The 13,984-nt window shown below is 51.0% G+C and overlaps 33 non-coding genes across 33 annotated transcripts; all 33 read right to left on the reverse strand.

The window, feature by feature from the left end:
• Positions 1-121: 121 nt before the first annotated feature.
• On the reverse strand, positions 122-240 carry LOC141032181 (5S ribosomal RNA). Its single transcript, XR_012194184.1, has one exon. It is a non-coding gene; the product is annotated as a 5S ribosomal RNA (ribosomal RNA).
• Positions 241-542: 302 nt separating this feature from the next.
• LOC141032182 (5S ribosomal RNA) lies at positions 543-661 on the reverse strand. The gene has a single exon (XR_012194185.1). It is a non-coding gene; the product is annotated as a 5S ribosomal RNA (ribosomal RNA).
• Positions 662-963: 302 nt separating this feature from the next.
• On the reverse strand, positions 964-1,082 carry LOC141032183 (5S ribosomal RNA). Its single transcript, XR_012194186.1, has one exon. It is a non-coding gene; the product is annotated as a 5S ribosomal RNA (ribosomal RNA).
• Positions 1,083-1,384: 302 nt separating this feature from the next.
• Positions 1,385-1,503, reverse strand: LOC141032184 (5S ribosomal RNA). The gene has a single exon (XR_012194187.1). It is a non-coding gene; the product is annotated as a 5S ribosomal RNA (ribosomal RNA).
• Positions 1,504-1,805: 302 nt separating this feature from the next.
• LOC141032186 (5S ribosomal RNA) lies at positions 1,806-1,924 on the reverse strand. The gene has a single exon (XR_012194189.1). It is a non-coding gene; the product is annotated as a 5S ribosomal RNA (ribosomal RNA).
• Positions 1,925-2,226: 302 nt separating this feature from the next.
• Positions 2,227-2,345, reverse strand: LOC141032187 (5S ribosomal RNA). The gene has a single exon (XR_012194190.1). It is a non-coding gene; the product is annotated as a 5S ribosomal RNA (ribosomal RNA).
• A 302-nt stretch (positions 2,346-2,647) lies between these two features.
• On the reverse strand, positions 2,648-2,766 carry LOC141032510 (5S ribosomal RNA). The gene has a single exon (XR_012194506.1). It is a non-coding gene; the product is annotated as a 5S ribosomal RNA (ribosomal RNA).
• Positions 2,767-3,068: 302 nt separating this feature from the next.
• On the reverse strand, positions 3,069-3,187 carry LOC141032188 (5S ribosomal RNA). The gene has a single exon (XR_012194191.1). It is a non-coding gene; the product is annotated as a 5S ribosomal RNA (ribosomal RNA).
• A 302-nt stretch (positions 3,188-3,489) lies between these two features.
• Positions 3,490-3,608, reverse strand: LOC141032189 (5S ribosomal RNA). Its single transcript, XR_012194192.1, has one exon. It is a non-coding gene; the product is annotated as a 5S ribosomal RNA (ribosomal RNA).
• A 302-nt stretch (positions 3,609-3,910) lies between these two features.
• LOC141032190 (5S ribosomal RNA) lies at positions 3,911-4,029 on the reverse strand. Its single transcript, XR_012194193.1, has one exon. It is a non-coding gene; the product is annotated as a 5S ribosomal RNA (ribosomal RNA).
• A 302-nt stretch (positions 4,030-4,331) lies between these two features.
• Positions 4,332-4,450, reverse strand: LOC141032191 (5S ribosomal RNA). The gene has a single exon (XR_012194194.1). It is a non-coding gene; the product is annotated as a 5S ribosomal RNA (ribosomal RNA).
• A 302-nt stretch (positions 4,451-4,752) lies between these two features.
• Positions 4,753-4,871, reverse strand: LOC141032524 (5S ribosomal RNA). Its single transcript, XR_012194520.1, has one exon. It is a non-coding gene; the product is annotated as a 5S ribosomal RNA (ribosomal RNA).
• Positions 4,872-5,173: 302 nt separating this feature from the next.
• Positions 5,174-5,292, reverse strand: LOC141032192 (5S ribosomal RNA). Its single transcript, XR_012194195.1, has one exon. It is a non-coding gene; the product is annotated as a 5S ribosomal RNA (ribosomal RNA).
• Positions 5,293-5,594: 302 nt separating this feature from the next.
• LOC141032193 (5S ribosomal RNA) lies at positions 5,595-5,713 on the reverse strand. The gene has a single exon (XR_012194196.1). It is a non-coding gene; the product is annotated as a 5S ribosomal RNA (ribosomal RNA).
• A 302-nt stretch (positions 5,714-6,015) lies between these two features.
• Positions 6,016-6,134, reverse strand: LOC141032194 (5S ribosomal RNA). The gene has a single exon (XR_012194197.1). It is a non-coding gene; the product is annotated as a 5S ribosomal RNA (ribosomal RNA).
• A 302-nt stretch (positions 6,135-6,436) lies between these two features.
• Positions 6,437-6,555, reverse strand: LOC141032196 (5S ribosomal RNA). The gene has a single exon (XR_012194198.1). It is a non-coding gene; the product is annotated as a 5S ribosomal RNA (ribosomal RNA).
• Positions 6,556-6,857: 302 nt separating this feature from the next.
• On the reverse strand, positions 6,858-6,976 carry LOC141032198 (5S ribosomal RNA). Its single transcript, XR_012194200.1, has one exon. It is a non-coding gene; the product is annotated as a 5S ribosomal RNA (ribosomal RNA).
• Positions 6,977-7,278: 302 nt separating this feature from the next.
• Positions 7,279-7,397, reverse strand: LOC141032199 (5S ribosomal RNA). The gene has a single exon (XR_012194201.1). It is a non-coding gene; the product is annotated as a 5S ribosomal RNA (ribosomal RNA).
• A 302-nt stretch (positions 7,398-7,699) lies between these two features.
• Positions 7,700-7,818, reverse strand: LOC141032200 (5S ribosomal RNA). The gene has a single exon (XR_012194202.1). It is a non-coding gene; the product is annotated as a 5S ribosomal RNA (ribosomal RNA).
• Positions 7,819-8,120: 302 nt separating this feature from the next.
• On the reverse strand, positions 8,121-8,239 carry LOC141032201 (5S ribosomal RNA). The gene has a single exon (XR_012194203.1). It is a non-coding gene; the product is annotated as a 5S ribosomal RNA (ribosomal RNA).
• A 302-nt stretch (positions 8,240-8,541) lies between these two features.
• On the reverse strand, positions 8,542-8,660 carry LOC141032202 (5S ribosomal RNA). Its single transcript, XR_012194204.1, has one exon. It is a non-coding gene; the product is annotated as a 5S ribosomal RNA (ribosomal RNA).
• A 302-nt stretch (positions 8,661-8,962) lies between these two features.
• LOC141032502 (5S ribosomal RNA) lies at positions 8,963-9,081 on the reverse strand. The gene has a single exon (XR_012194498.1). It is a non-coding gene; the product is annotated as a 5S ribosomal RNA (ribosomal RNA).
• Positions 9,082-9,383: 302 nt separating this feature from the next.
• LOC141032203 (5S ribosomal RNA) lies at positions 9,384-9,502 on the reverse strand. Its single transcript, XR_012194205.1, has one exon. It is a non-coding gene; the product is annotated as a 5S ribosomal RNA (ribosomal RNA).
• A 302-nt stretch (positions 9,503-9,804) lies between these two features.
• On the reverse strand, positions 9,805-9,923 carry LOC141032517 (5S ribosomal RNA). The gene has a single exon (XR_012194513.1). It is a non-coding gene; the product is annotated as a 5S ribosomal RNA (ribosomal RNA).
• A 302-nt stretch (positions 9,924-10,225) lies between these two features.
• On the reverse strand, positions 10,226-10,344 carry LOC141032504 (5S ribosomal RNA). Its single transcript, XR_012194500.1, has one exon. It is a non-coding gene; the product is annotated as a 5S ribosomal RNA (ribosomal RNA).
• A 302-nt stretch (positions 10,345-10,646) lies between these two features.
• Positions 10,647-10,765, reverse strand: LOC141032204 (5S ribosomal RNA). Its single transcript, XR_012194206.1, has one exon. It is a non-coding gene; the product is annotated as a 5S ribosomal RNA (ribosomal RNA).
• A 302-nt stretch (positions 10,766-11,067) lies between these two features.
• On the reverse strand, positions 11,068-11,186 carry LOC141032205 (5S ribosomal RNA). Its single transcript, XR_012194207.1, has one exon. It is a non-coding gene; the product is annotated as a 5S ribosomal RNA (ribosomal RNA).
• Positions 11,187-11,488: 302 nt separating this feature from the next.
• LOC141032206 (5S ribosomal RNA) lies at positions 11,489-11,607 on the reverse strand. Its single transcript, XR_012194208.1, has one exon. It is a non-coding gene; the product is annotated as a 5S ribosomal RNA (ribosomal RNA).
• Positions 11,608-11,909: 302 nt separating this feature from the next.
• LOC141032207 (5S ribosomal RNA) lies at positions 11,910-12,028 on the reverse strand. The gene has a single exon (XR_012194209.1). It is a non-coding gene; the product is annotated as a 5S ribosomal RNA (ribosomal RNA).
• Positions 12,029-12,330: 302 nt separating this feature from the next.
• Positions 12,331-12,449, reverse strand: LOC141032209 (5S ribosomal RNA). Its single transcript, XR_012194211.1, has one exon. It is a non-coding gene; the product is annotated as a 5S ribosomal RNA (ribosomal RNA).
• Positions 12,450-12,751: 302 nt separating this feature from the next.
• LOC141032210 (5S ribosomal RNA) lies at positions 12,752-12,870 on the reverse strand. The gene has a single exon (XR_012194212.1). It is a non-coding gene; the product is annotated as a 5S ribosomal RNA (ribosomal RNA).
• Positions 12,871-13,172: 302 nt separating this feature from the next.
• Positions 13,173-13,291, reverse strand: LOC141032211 (5S ribosomal RNA). The gene has a single exon (XR_012194213.1). It is a non-coding gene; the product is annotated as a 5S ribosomal RNA (ribosomal RNA).
• A 302-nt stretch (positions 13,292-13,593) lies between these two features.
• LOC141032212 (5S ribosomal RNA) lies at positions 13,594-13,712 on the reverse strand. The gene has a single exon (XR_012194214.1). It is a non-coding gene; the product is annotated as a 5S ribosomal RNA (ribosomal RNA).
• Positions 13,713-13,984: the final 272 nt, after the last annotated feature.

Genomic DNA, 13,984 nt, shown 5'->3' on the forward strand with positions numbered 1-13,984 from the left:
ACGCGTGAATAATGAGCAGCGAGCTAAAACTTACCGTAAACGTGCAAAATAATAAAACGTGCTAAACATACGTCGCGCTCGTGCGTTTTGTTTTGCACGCGGTGCAAAACAAATTAAAAAGGGAATGCAACACGAGGACTTCCCAGGAGGTCACCCATCCTAGTACTACTCTCGCCCAAGCACGCTTAACTTCGGAGTTCTGATGGGATCCGGTGCTTTAGTGCTGGTATGATCGCATCCGACATGTTACCCCCGTCTTCGTCCCTTATGCTTGCCCCTCCCAGCTCCACTACACACACGATTGCACATTCCTTTGGCCGCTCCCGCTCAACTACGGAGACGAGTTTTACCACGGTTCAACCGCACCAGTGCCTATTTACCATGGTTTCGACCCCTTTCAGAACACGCTTGCCGCCGCTAGACGCGTGAATAATGAGCAGCGAGCTAAAACTTACCGTAAACGTGCAAAATAATAAAACGTGCTAAACATACGTCGCGCTCGTGCGTTTTGTTTTGCACGCGGTGCAAAACAAATTAAAAAGGGAATGCAACACGAGGACTTCCCAGGAGGTCACCCATCCTAGTACTACTCTCGCCCAAGCACGCTTAACTTCGGAGTTCTGATGGGATCCGGTGCTTTAGTGCTGGTATGATCGCATCCGACATGTTACCCCCGTCTTCGTCCCTTATGCTTGCCCCTCCCAGCTCCACTACACACACGATTGCACATTCCTTTGGCCGCTCCCGCTCAACTACGGAGACGAGTTTTACCACGGTTCAACCGCACCAGTGCCTATTTACCATGGTTTCGACCCCTTTCAGAACACGCTTGCCGCCGCTAGACGCGTGAATAATGAGCAGCGAGCTAAAACTTACCGTAAACGTGCAAAATAATAAAACGTGCTAAACATACGTCGCGCTCGTGCGTTTTGTTTTGCACGCGGTGCAAAACAAATTAAAAAGGGAATGCAACACGAGGACTTCCCAGGAGGTCACCCATCCTAGTACTACTCTCGCCCAAGCACGCTTAACTTCGGAGTTCTGATGGGATCCGGTGCTTTAGTGCTGGTATGATCGCATCCGACATGTTACCCCCGTCTTCGTCCCTTATGCTTGCCCCTCCCAGCTCCACTACACACACGATTGCACATTCCTTTGGCCGCTCCCGCTCAACTACGGAGACGAGTTTTACCACGGTTCAACCGCACCAGTGCCTATTTACCATGGTTTCGACCCCTTTCAGAACACGCTTGCCGCCGCTAGACGCGTGAATAATGAGCAGCGAGCTAAAACTTACCGTAAACGTGCAAAATAATAAAACGTGCTAAACATACGTCGCGCTCGTGCGTTTTGTTTTGCACGCGGTGCAAAACAAATTAAAAAGGGAATGCAACACGAGGACTTCCCAGGAGGTCACCCATCCTAGTACTACTCTCGCCCAAGCACGCTTAACTTCGGAGTTCTGATGGGATCCGGTGCTTTAGTGCTGGTATGATCGCATCCGATATGTTACCCCCGTCTTCGTCCCTTATGCTTGCCCCTCCCAGCTCCACTACACACACGATTGCACATTCCTTTGGCCGCTCCCGCTCAACTACGGAGACGAGTTTTACCACGGTTCAACCGCACCAGTGCCTATTTACCATGGTTTCGACCCCTTTCAGAACACGCTTGCCGCCGCTAGACGCGTGAATAATGAGCAGCGAGCTAAAACTTACCGTAAACGTGCAAAATAATAAAACGTGCTAAACATACGTCGCGCTCGTGCGTTTTGTTTTGCACGCGGTGCAAAACAAATTAAAAAGGGAATGCAACACGAGGACTTCCCAGGAGGTCACCCATCCTAGTACTACTCTCGCCCAAGCACGCTTAACTTCGGAGTTCTGATGGGATCCGGTGCTTTAGTGCTGGTATGATCGCATCCGACATGTTACCCCCGTCTTCGTCCCTTATGCTTGCCCCTCCCAGCTCCACTACACACACGATTGCACATTCCTTTGGCCGCTCCCGCTCAACTACGGAGACGAGTTTTACCACGGTTCAACCGCACCAGTGCCTATTTACCATGGTTTCGACCCCTTTCAGAACACGCTTGCCGCCGCTAGACGCGTGAATAATGAGCAGCGAGCTAAAACTTACCGTAAACGTGCAAAATAATAAAACGTGCTAAACATACGTCGCGCTCGTGCGTTTTGTTTTGCACGCGGTGCAAAACAAATTAAAAAGGGAATGCAACACGAGGACTTCCCAGGAGGTCACCCATCCTAGTACTACTCTCGCCCAAGCACGCTTAACTTCGGAGTTCTGATGGGATCCGGTGCTTTAGTGCTGGTATGATCGCATCCGATATGTTACCCCCGTCTTCGTCCCTTATGCTTGCCCCTCCCAGCTCCACTACACACACGATTGCACATTCCTTTGGCCGCTCCCGCTCAACTACGGAGACGAGTTTTACCACGGTTCAACCGCACCAGTGCCTATTTACCATGGTTTCGACCCCTTTCAGAACACGCTTGCCGCCGCTAGACGCGTGAATAATGAGCAGCGAGCTAAAACTTACCGTAAACGTGCAAAATAATAAAACGTGCTAAACATACGTCGCGCTCGTGCGTTTTGTTTTGCACGCGGTGCAAAACAAATTAAAAAGGGAATGCAACACGAGGACTTCCCAGGAGGTCACCCATCCTAGTACTACTCTCGCCCAAGCACGCTTAACTTCGGAGTTCTGATGGGATCCGGTGCTTTAGTGCTAGTATGATCGCATCCGACATGTTACCCCCGTCTTCGTCCCTTATGCTTGCCCCTCCCAGCTCCACTACACACACGATTGCACATTCCTTTGGCCGCTCCCGCTCAACTACGGAGACGAGTTTTACCACGGTTCAACCGCACCAGTGCCTATTTACCATGGTTTCGACCCCTTTCAGAACACGCTTGCCGCCGCTAGACGCGTGAATAATGAGCAGCGAGCTAAAACTTACCGTAAACGTGCAAAATAATAAAACGTGCTAAACATACGTCGCGCTCGTGCGTTTTGTTTTGCACGCGGTGCAAAACAAATTAAAAAGGGAATGCAACACGAGGACTTCCCAGGAGGTCACCCATCCTAGTACTACTCTCGCCCAAGCACGCTTAACTTCGGAGTTCTGATGGGATCCGGTGCTTTAGTGCTGGTATGATCGCATCCGACATGTTACCCCCGTCTTCGTCCCTTATGCTTGCCCCTCCCAGCTCCACTACACACACGATTGCACATTCCTTTGGCCGCTCCCGCTCAACTACGGAGACGAGTTTTACCACGGTTCAACCGCACCAGTGCCTATTTACCATGGTTTCGACCCCTTTCAGAACACGCTTGCCGCCGCTAGACGCGTGAATAATGAGCAGCGAGCTAAAACTTACCGTAAACGTGCAAAATAATAAAACGTGCTAAACATACGTCGCGCTCGTGCGTTTTGTTTTGCACGCGGTGCAAAACAAATTAAAAAGGGAATGCAACACGAGGACTTCCCAGGAGGTCACCCATCCTAGTACTACTCTCGCCCAAGCACGCTTAACTTCGGAGTTCTGATGGGATCCGGTGCTTTAGTGCTGGTATGATCGCATCCGACATGTTACCCCCGTCTTCGTCCCTTATGCTTGCCCCTCCCAGCTCCACTACACACACGATTGCACATTCCTTTGGCCGCTCCCGCTCAACTACGGAGACGAGTTTTACCACGGTTCAACCGCACCAGTGCCTATTTACCATGGTTTCGACCCCTTTCAGAACACGCTTGCCGCCGCTAGACGCGTGAATAATGAGCAGCGAGCTAAAACTTACCGTAAACGTGCAAAATAATAAAACGTGCTAAACATACGTCGCGCTCGTGCGTTTTGTTTTGCACGCGGTGCAAAACAAATTAAAAAGGGAATGCAACACGAGGACTTCCCAGGAGGTCACCCATCCTAGTACTACTCTCGCCCAAGCACGCTTAACTTCGGAGTTCTGATGGGATCCGGTGCTTTAGTGCTGGTATGATCGCATCCGACATGTTACCCCCGTCTTCGTCCCTTATGCTTGCCCCTCCCAGCTCCACTACACACACGATTGCACATTCCTTTGGCCGCTCCCGCTCAACTACGGAGACGAGTTTTACCACGGTTCAACCGCACCAGTGCCTATTTACCATGGTTTCGACCCCTTTCAGAACACGCTTGCCGCCGCTAGACGCGTGAATAATGAGCAGCGAGCTAAAACTTACCGTAAACGTGCAAAATAATAAAACGTGCTAAACATACGTCGCGCTCGTGCGTTTTGTTTTGCACGCGGTGCAAAACAAATTAAAAAGGGAATGCAACACGAGGACTTCCCAGGAGGTCACCCATCCTAGTACTACTCTCGCCCAAGCACGCTTAACTTCGGAGTTCTGATGGGATCCGGTGCTTTAGTGCTGGTATGATCGCATCCGACATGTTACCCCCGTCTTCGTCCCTTATGCTTGCCCCTCCCAGCTCCACTACACACACGATTGCACATTCCTTTGGCCGCTCCCGCTCAACTACGGAGACGAGTTTTACCACGGTTCAACCGCACCAGTGCCTATTTACCATGGTTTCGACCCCTTTCAGAACACGCTTGCCGCCGCTAGACGCGTGAATAATGAGCAGCGAGCTAAAACTTACCGTAAACGTGCAAAATAATAAAACGTGCTAAACATACGTCGCGCTCGTGCGTTTTGTTTTGCACGCGGTGCAAAACAAATTAAAAAGGGAATGCAACACGAGGACTTCCCAGGAGGTCACCCATCCTAGTACTACTCTCGCCCAAGCACGCTTAACTTCGGAGTTCTGATGGGATCCGATGCTTTAGTGCTGGTATGATCGCATCCGATATGTTACCCCCGTCTTCGTCCCTTATGCTTGCCCCTCCCAGCTCCACTACACACACGATTGCACATTCCTTTGGCCGCTCCCGCTCAACTACGGAGACGAGTTTTACCACGGTTCAACCGCACCAGTGCCTATTTACCATGGTTTCGACCCCTTTCAGAACACGCTTGCCGCCGCTAGACGCGTGAATAATGAGCAGCGAGCTAAAACTTACCGTAAACGTGCAAAATAATAAAACGTGCTAAACATACGTCGCGCTCGTGCGTTTTGTTTTGCACGCGGTGCAAAACAAATTAAAAAGGGAATGCAACACGAGGACTTCCCAGGAGGTCACCCATCCTAGTACTACTCTCGCCCAAGCACGCTTAACTTCGGAGTTCTGATGGGATCCGGTGCTTTAGTGCTGGTATGATCGCATCCGACATGTTACCCCCGTCTTCGTCCCTTATGCTTGCCCCTCCCAGCTCCACTACACACACGATTGCACATTCCTTTGGCCGCTCCCGCTCAACTACGGAGACGAGTTTTACCACGGTTCAACCGCACCAGTGCCTATTTACCATGGTTTCGACCCCTTTCAGAACACGCTTGCCGCCGCTAGACGCGTGAATAATGAGCAGCGAGCTAAAACTTACCGTAAACGTGCAAAATAATAAAACGTGCTAAACATACGTCGCGCTCGTGCGTTTTGTTTTGCACGCGGTGCAAAACAAATTAAAAAGGGAATGCAACACGAGGACTTCCCAGGAGGTCACCCATCCTAGTACTACTCTCGCCCAAGCACGCTTAACTTCGGAGTTCTGATGGGATCCGGTGCTTTAGTGCTGGTATGATCGCATCCGACATGTTACCCCCGTCTTCGTCCCTTATGCTTGCCCCTCCCAGCTCCACTACACACACGATTGCACATTCCTTTGGCCGCTCCCGCTCAACTACGGAGACGAGTTTTACCACGGTTCAACCGCACCAGTGCCTATTTACCATGGTTTCGACCCCTTTCAGAACACGCTTGCCGCCGCTAGACGCGTGAATAATGAGCAGCGAGCTAAAACTTACCGTAAACGTGCAAAATAATAAAACGTGCTAAACATACGTCGCGCTCGTGCGTTTTGTTTTGCACGCGGTGCAAAACAAATTAAAAAGGGAATGCAACACGAGGACTTCCCAGGAGGTCACCCATCCTAGTACTACTCTCGCCCAAGCACGCTTAACTTCGGAGTTCTGATGGGATCCGGTGCTTTAGTGCTGGTATGATCGCATCCGACATGTTACCCCCGTCTTCGTCCCTTATGCTTGCCCCTCCCAGCTCCACTACACACACGATTGCACATTCCTTTGGCCGCTCCCGCTCAACTACGGAGACGAGTTTTACCACGGTTCAACCGCACCAGTGCCTATTTACCATGGTTTCGACCCCTTTCAGAACACGCTTGCCGCCGCTAGACGCGTGAATAATGAGCAGCGAGCTAAAACTTACCGTAAACGTGCAAAATAATAAAACGTGCTAAACATACGTCGCGCTCGTGCGTTTTGTTTTGCACGCGGTGCAAAACAAATTAAAAAGGGAATGCAACACGAGGACTTCCCAGGAGGTCACCCATCCTAGTACTACTCTCGCCCAAGCACGCTTAACTTCGGAGTTCTGATGGGATCCGGTGCTTTAGTGCTGGTATGATCGCATCCGACATGTTACCCCCGTCTTCGTCCCTTATGCTTGCCCCTCCCAGCTCCACTACACACACGATTGCACATTCCTTTGGCCGCTCCCGCTCAACTACGGAGACGAGTTTTACCACGGTTCAACCGCACCAGTGCCTATTTACCATGGTTTCGACCCCTTTCAGAACACGCTTGCCGCCGCTAGACGCGTGAATAATGAGCAGCGAGCTAAAACTTACCGTAAACGTGCAAAATAATAAAACGTGCTAAACATACGTCGCGCTCGTGCGTTTTGTTTTGCACGCGGTGCAAAACAAATTAAAAAGGGAATGCAACACGAGGACTTCCCAGGAGGTCACCCATCCTAGTACTACTCTCGCCCAAGCACGCTTAACTTCGGAGTTCTGATGGGATCCGGTGCTTTAGTGCTGGTATGATCGCATCCGACATGTTACCCCCGTCTTCGTCCCTTATGCTTGCCCCTCCCAGCTCCACTACACACACGATTGCACATTCCTTTGGCCGCTCCCGCTCAACTACGGAGACGAGTTTTACCACGGTTCAACCGCACCAGTGCCTATTTACCATGGTTTCGACCCCTTTCAGAACACGCTTGCCGCCGCTAGACGCGTGAATAATGAGCAGCGAGCTAAAACTTACCGTAAACGTGCAAAATAATAAAACGTGCTAAACATACGTCGCGCTCGTGCGTTTTGTTTTGCACGCGGTGCAAAACAAATTAAAAAGGGAATGCAACACGAGGACTTCCCAGGAGGTCACCCATCCTAGTACTACTCTCGCCCAAGCACGCTTAACTTCGGAGTTCTGATGGGATCCGGTGCTTTAGTGCTGGTATGATCGCATCCGACATGTTACCCCCGTCTTCGTCCCTTATGCTTGCCCCTCCCAGCTCCACTACACACACGATTGCACATTCCTTTGGCCGCTCCCGCTCAACTACGGAGACGAGTTTTACCACGGTTCAACCGCACCAGTGCCTATTTACCATGGTTTCGACCCCTTTCAGAACACGCTTGCCGCCGCTAGACGCGTGAATAATGAGCAGCGAGCTAAAACTTACCGTAAACGTGCAAAATAATAAAACGTGCTAAACATACGTCGCGCTCGTGCGTTTTGTTTTGCACGCGGTGCAAAACAAATTAAAAAGGGAATGCAACACGAGGACTTCCCAGGAGGTCACCCATCCTAGTACTACTCTCGCCCAAGCACGCTTAACTTCGGAGTTCTGATGGGATCCGGTGCTTTAGTGCTGGTATGATCGCATCCGACATGTTACCCCCGTCTTCGTCCCTTATGCTTGCCCCTCCCAGCTCCACTACACACACGATTGCACATTCCTTTGGCCGCTCCCGCTCAACTACGGAGACGAGTTTTACCACGGTTCAACCGCACCAGTGCCTATTTACCATGGTTTCGACCCCTTTCAGAACACGCTTGCCGCCGCTAGACGCGTGAATAATGAGCAGCGAGCTAAAACTTACCGTAAACGTGCAAAATAATAAAACGTGCTAAACATACGTCGCGCTCGTGCGTTTTGTTTTGCACGCGGTGCAAAACAAATTAAAAAGGGAATGCAACACGAGGACTTCCCAGGAGGTCACCCATCCTAGTACTACTCTCGCCCAAGCACGCTTAACTTCGGAGTTCTGATGGGATCCGGTGCTTTAGTGCTGGTATGATCGCATCCGACATGTTACCCCCGTCTTCGTCCCTTATGCTTGCCCCTCCCAGCTCCACTACACACACGATTGCACATTCCTTTGGCCGCTCCCGCTCAACTACGGAGACGAGTTTTACCACGGTTCAACCGCACCAGTGCCTATTTACCATGGTTTCGACCCCTTTCAGAACACGCTTGCCGCCGCTAGACGCGTGAATAATGAGCAGCGAGCTAAAACTTACCGTAAACGTGCAAAATAATAAAACGTGCTAAACATACGTCGCGCTCGTGCGTTTTGTTTTGCACGCGGTGCAAAACAAATTAAAAAGGGAATGCAACACGAGGACTTCCCAGGAGGTCACCCATCCTAGTACTACTCTCGCCCAAGCACGCTTAACTTCGGAGTTCTGATGGGATCCGGTGCTTTAGTGCTGGTATGATCGCATCCGACATGTTACCCCCGTCTTCGTCCCTTATGCTTGCCCCTCCCAGCTCCACTACACACACGATTGCACATTCCTTTGGCCGCTCCCGCTCAACTACGGAGACGAGTTTTACCACGGTTCAACCGCACCAGTGCCTATTTACCATGGTTTCGACCCCTTTCAGAACACGCTTGCCGCCGCTAGACGCGTGAATAATGAGCAGCGAGCTAAAACTTACCGTAAACGTGCAAAATAATAAAACGTGCTAAACATACGTCGCGCTCGTGCGTTTTGTTTTGCACGCGGTGCAAAACAAATTAAAAAGGGAATGCAACACGAGGACTTCCCAGGAGGTCACCCATCCTAGTACTACTCTCGCCCAAGCACGCTTAACTTCGGAGTTCTGATGGGATCCGGTGCTTTAGTGCTGGTATGACCGCATCCGACATGTTACCCACGTCTTCGTCCCTTATGCTTGCCCCTCCCAGCTCCACTACACACACGATTGCACATTCCTTTGGCCGCTCCCGCTCAACTACGGAGACGAGTTTTACCACGGTTCAACCGCACCAGTGCCTATTTACCATGGTTTCGACCCCTTTCAGAACACGCTTGCCGCCGCTAGACGCGTGAATAATGAGCAGCGAGCTAAAACTTACCGTAAACGTGCAAAATAATAAAACGTGCTAAACATACGTCGCGCTCGTGCGTTTTGTTTTGCACGCGGTGCAAAACAAATTAAAAAGGGAATGCAACACGAGGACTTCCCAGGAGGTCACCCATCCTAGTACTACTCTCGCCCAAGCACGCTTAACTTCGGAGTTCTGATGGGATCCGGTGCTTTAGTGCTGGTATGATCGCATCCGACATGTTACCCCCGTCTTCGTCCCTTATGCTTGCCCCTCCCAGCTCCACTACACACACGATTGCACATTCCTTTGGCCGCTCCCGCTCAACTACGGAGACGAGTTTTACCACGGTTCAACCGCACCAGTGCCTATTTACCATGGTTTCGACCCCTTTCAGAACACGCTTGCCGCCGCTAGACGCGTGAATAATGAGCAGCGAGCTAAAACTTACCGTAAACGTGCAAAATAATAAAACGTGCTAAACATACGTCGCGCTCGTGCGTTTTGTTTTGCACGCGGTGCAAAACAAATTAAAAAGGGAATGCAACACGAGGACTTCCCAGGAGGTCAACCATCCTAGTACTACTCTCGCCCAAGCACGCTTAACTTCGGAGTTCTGATGGGATCCGGTGCTTTAGTGCTGGTATGATCGCATCCGACATGTTACCCCCGTCTTCGTCCCTTATGCTTGCCCCTCCCAGCTCCACTACACACACGATTGCACATTCCTTTGGCCGCTCCCGCTCAACTACGGAGACGAGTTTTACCACGGTTCAACCGCACCAGTGCCTATTTACCATGGTTTCGACCCCTTTCAGAACACGCTTGCCGCCGCTAGACGCGTGAATAATGAGCAGCGAGCTAAAACTTACCGTAAACGTGCAAAATAATAAAACGTGCTAAACATACGTCGCGCTCGTGCGTTTTGTTTTGCACGCGGTGCAAAACAAATTAAAAAGGGAATGCAACACGAGGACTTCCCAGGAGGTCACCCATCCTAGTACTACTCTCGCCCAAGCACGCTTAACTTCGGAGTTCTGATGGGATCCGGTGCTTTAGTGCTGGTATGACCGCATCCGACATGTTACCCACGTCTTCGTCCCTTATGCTTGCCCCTCCCAGCTCCACTACACACACGATTGCACATTCCTTTGGCCGCTCCCGCTCAACTACGGAGACGAGTTTTACCACGGTTCAACCGCACCAGTGCCTATTTACCATGGTTTCGACCCCTTTCAGAACACGCTTGCCGCCGCTAGACGCGTGAATAATGAGCAGCGAGCTAAAACTTACCGTAAACGTGCAAAATAATAAAACGTGCTAAACATACGTCGCGCTCGTGCGTTTTGTTTTGCACGCGGTGCAAAACAAATTAAAAAGGGAATGCAACACGAGGACTTCCCAGGAGGTCACCCATCCTAGTACTACTCTCGCCCAAGCACGCTTAACTTCGGAGTTCTGATGGGATCCGGTGCTTTAGTGCTGGTATGATCGCATCCGACATGTTACCCCCGTCTTCGTCCCTTATGCTTGCCCCTCCCAGCTCCACTACACACACGATTGCACATTCCTTTGGCCGCTCCCGCTCAACTACGGAGACGAGTTTTACCACGGTTCAACCGCACCAGTGCCTATTTACCATGGTTTCGACCCCTTTCAGAACACGCTTGCCGCCGCTAGACGCGTGAATAATGAGCAGCGAGCTAAAACTTACCGTAAACGTGCAAAATAATAAAACGTGCTAAACATACGTCGCGCTCGTGCGTTTTGTTTTGCACGCGGTGCAAAACAAATTAAAAAGGGAATGCAACACGAGGACTTCCCAGGAGGTCACCCATCCTAGTACTACTCTCGCCCAAGCACGCTTAACTTCGGAGTTCTGATGGGATCCGGTGCTTTAGTGCTGGTATGATCGCATCCGACATGTTACCCCCGTCTTCGTCCCTTATGCTTGCCCCTCCCAGCTCCACTACACACACGATTGCACATTCCTTTGGCCGCTCCCGCTCAACTACGGAGACGAGTTTTACCACGGTTCAACCGCACCAGTGCCTATTTACCATGGTTTCGACCCCTTTCAGAACACGCTTGCCGCCGCTAGACGCGTGAATAATGAGCAGCGAGCTAAAACTTACCGTAAACGTGCAAAATAATAAAACGTGCTAAACATACGTCGCGCTCGTGCGTTTTGTTTTGCACGCGGTGCAAAACAAATTAAAAAGGGAATGCAACACGAGGACTTCCCAGGAGGTCACCCATCCTAGTACTACTCTCGCCCAAGCACGCTTAACTTCGGAGTTCTGATGGGATCCGGTGCTTTAGTGCTGGTATGATCGCATCCGACATGTTACCCCCGTCTTCGTCCCTTATGCTTGCCCCTCCCAGCTCCACTACACACACGATTGCACATTCCTTTGGCCGCTCCCGCTCAACTACGGAGACGAGTTTTACCACGGTTCAACCGCACCAGTGCCTATTTACCATGGTTTCGACCCCTTTCAGAACACGCTTGCCGCCGCTAGACGCGTGAATAATGAGCAGCGAGCTAAAACTTACCGTAAACGTGCAAAATAATAAAACGTGCTAAACATACGTCGCGCTCGTGCGTTTTGTTTTGCACGCGGTGCAAAACAAATTAAAAAGGGAATGCAACACGAGGACTTCCCAGGAGGTCACCCATCCTAGTACTACTCTCGCCCAAGCACGCTTAACTTCGGAGTTCTGATGGGATCCGGTGCTTTAGTGCTGGTATGATCGCATCCGACATGTTACCCCCGTCTTCGTCCCTTATGCTTGCCCCTCCCAGCTCCACTACACACACGATTGCACATTCCTTTGGCCGCTCCCGCTCAACTACGGAGACGAGTTTTACCACGGTTCAACCGCACCAGTGCCTATTTACCATGGTTTCGACCCCTTTCAGAACACGCTTGCCGCCGCTAGACGCGTGAATAATGAGCAGCGAGCTAAAACTTACCGTAAACGTGCAAAATAATAAAACGTGCTAAACATACGTCGCGCTCGTGCGTTTTGTTTTGCACGCGGTGCAAAACAAATTAAAAAGGGAATGCAACACGAGGACTTCCCAGGAGGTCACCCATCCTAGTACTACTCTCGCCCAAGCACGCTTAACTTCGGAGTTCTGATGGGATCCGGTGCTTTAGTGCTGGTATGATCGCATCCGACATGTTACCCCCGTCTTCGTCCCTTATGCTTGCCCCTCCCAGCTCCACTACACACACGATTGCACATTCCTTTGGCCGCTCCCGCTCAACTACGGAGACGAGTTTTACCACGGTTCAACCGCACCAGTGCCTATTTACCATGGTTTCGACCCCTTTCAGAACACGCTTGCCGCCGCTAGACGCGTGAATAATGAGCAGCGAGCTAAAACTTACCGTAAACGTGCAAAATAATAAAACGTGCTAAACATACGTCGCGCTCGTGCGTTTTGTTTTGCACGCGGTGCAAAACAAATTAAAAAGGGAATGCAACACGAGGACTTCCCAGGAGGTCACCCATCCTAGTACTACTCTCGCCCAAGCACGCTTAACTTCGGAGTTCTGATGGGATCCGGTGCTTTAGTGCTGGTATGATCGCATCCGACATGTTACCCCCGTCTTCGTCCCTTATGCTTGCCCCTCCCAGCTCCACTACACACACGATTGCACATTCCTTTGGCCGCTCCCGCTCAACTACGGAGACGAGTTTTACCACGGTTCAACCGCACCAGTGCCTATTTACCATGGTTTCGACCCCTTTCAGAACACGCTTGCCGCCGCTAGACGCGTGAATAATGAGCAGCGAGCTAAAACTTACCGTAAACGTGCAAAATAATAAAACGTGCTAAACATACGTCGCGCTCGTGCGTTTTGTTTTGCACGCGGTGCAAAACAAATTAAAAAGGGAATGCAACACGAGGACTTCCCAGGAGGTCACCCATCCTAGTACTACTCTCGCCCAAGCACGCTTAACTTCGGAGTTCTGATGGGATCCGGTGCTTTAGTGCTGGTATGATCGCATCCGACATGTTACCCCCGTCTTCGTCCCTTATGCTTGCCCCTCCCAGCTCCACTACACACACGATTGCACATTCCTTTGGCCGCTCCCGCTCAACTACGGAGACGAGTTTTACCACGGTTCAACCGCACCAGTGCCTATTTACCATGGTTTCGACCCCTTTCAGAACACGCTTGCCGCCGCTAGACGCGTGAATAATGAGCAGCGAGCTAAAACTTACCGTAAACGTGCAAAATAATAAAACGTGCTAAACATACGTCGCGCTCGTGCGTTTTGTTTTGCACGCGGTGCAAAACAAATTAAAAAGGGAATGCAACACGAGGACTTCCCAGGAGGTCACCCATCCTAGTACTACTCTCGCCCAAGCACGCTTAACTTCGGAGTTCTGATGGGATCCGGTGCTTTAGTGCTGGTATGATCGCATCCGACATGTTACCCCCGTCTTCGTCCCTTATGCTTGCCCCTCCCAGCTCCACTACACACACGATTGCACATTCCTTTGGCCGCTCCCGCTCAACTACGGAGACGAGTTTTACCACGGTTCAACCGCACCAGTGCCTATTTACCATGGTTTCGACCCCTTTCAGAACACGCTTGCCGCCGCTAGACGCGTGAATAATGAGCAGCGAGCTAAAACTTACCGTAAACGTGCAAAATAATAAAACGTGCTAAACATACGTCGCGCTCGTGCGTTTTGT

This window comes from Aegilops tauschii, unplaced genomic scaffold (genome assembly GCF_002575655.3).
Source record: "Aegilops tauschii subsp. strangulata cultivar AL8/78 unplaced genomic scaffold, Aet v6.0 ptg000574l_obj, whole genome shotgun sequence".
Classification (NCBI taxonomy): Eukaryota; Viridiplantae; Streptophyta; class Magnoliopsida; order Poales; family Poaceae; genus Aegilops; species Aegilops tauschii.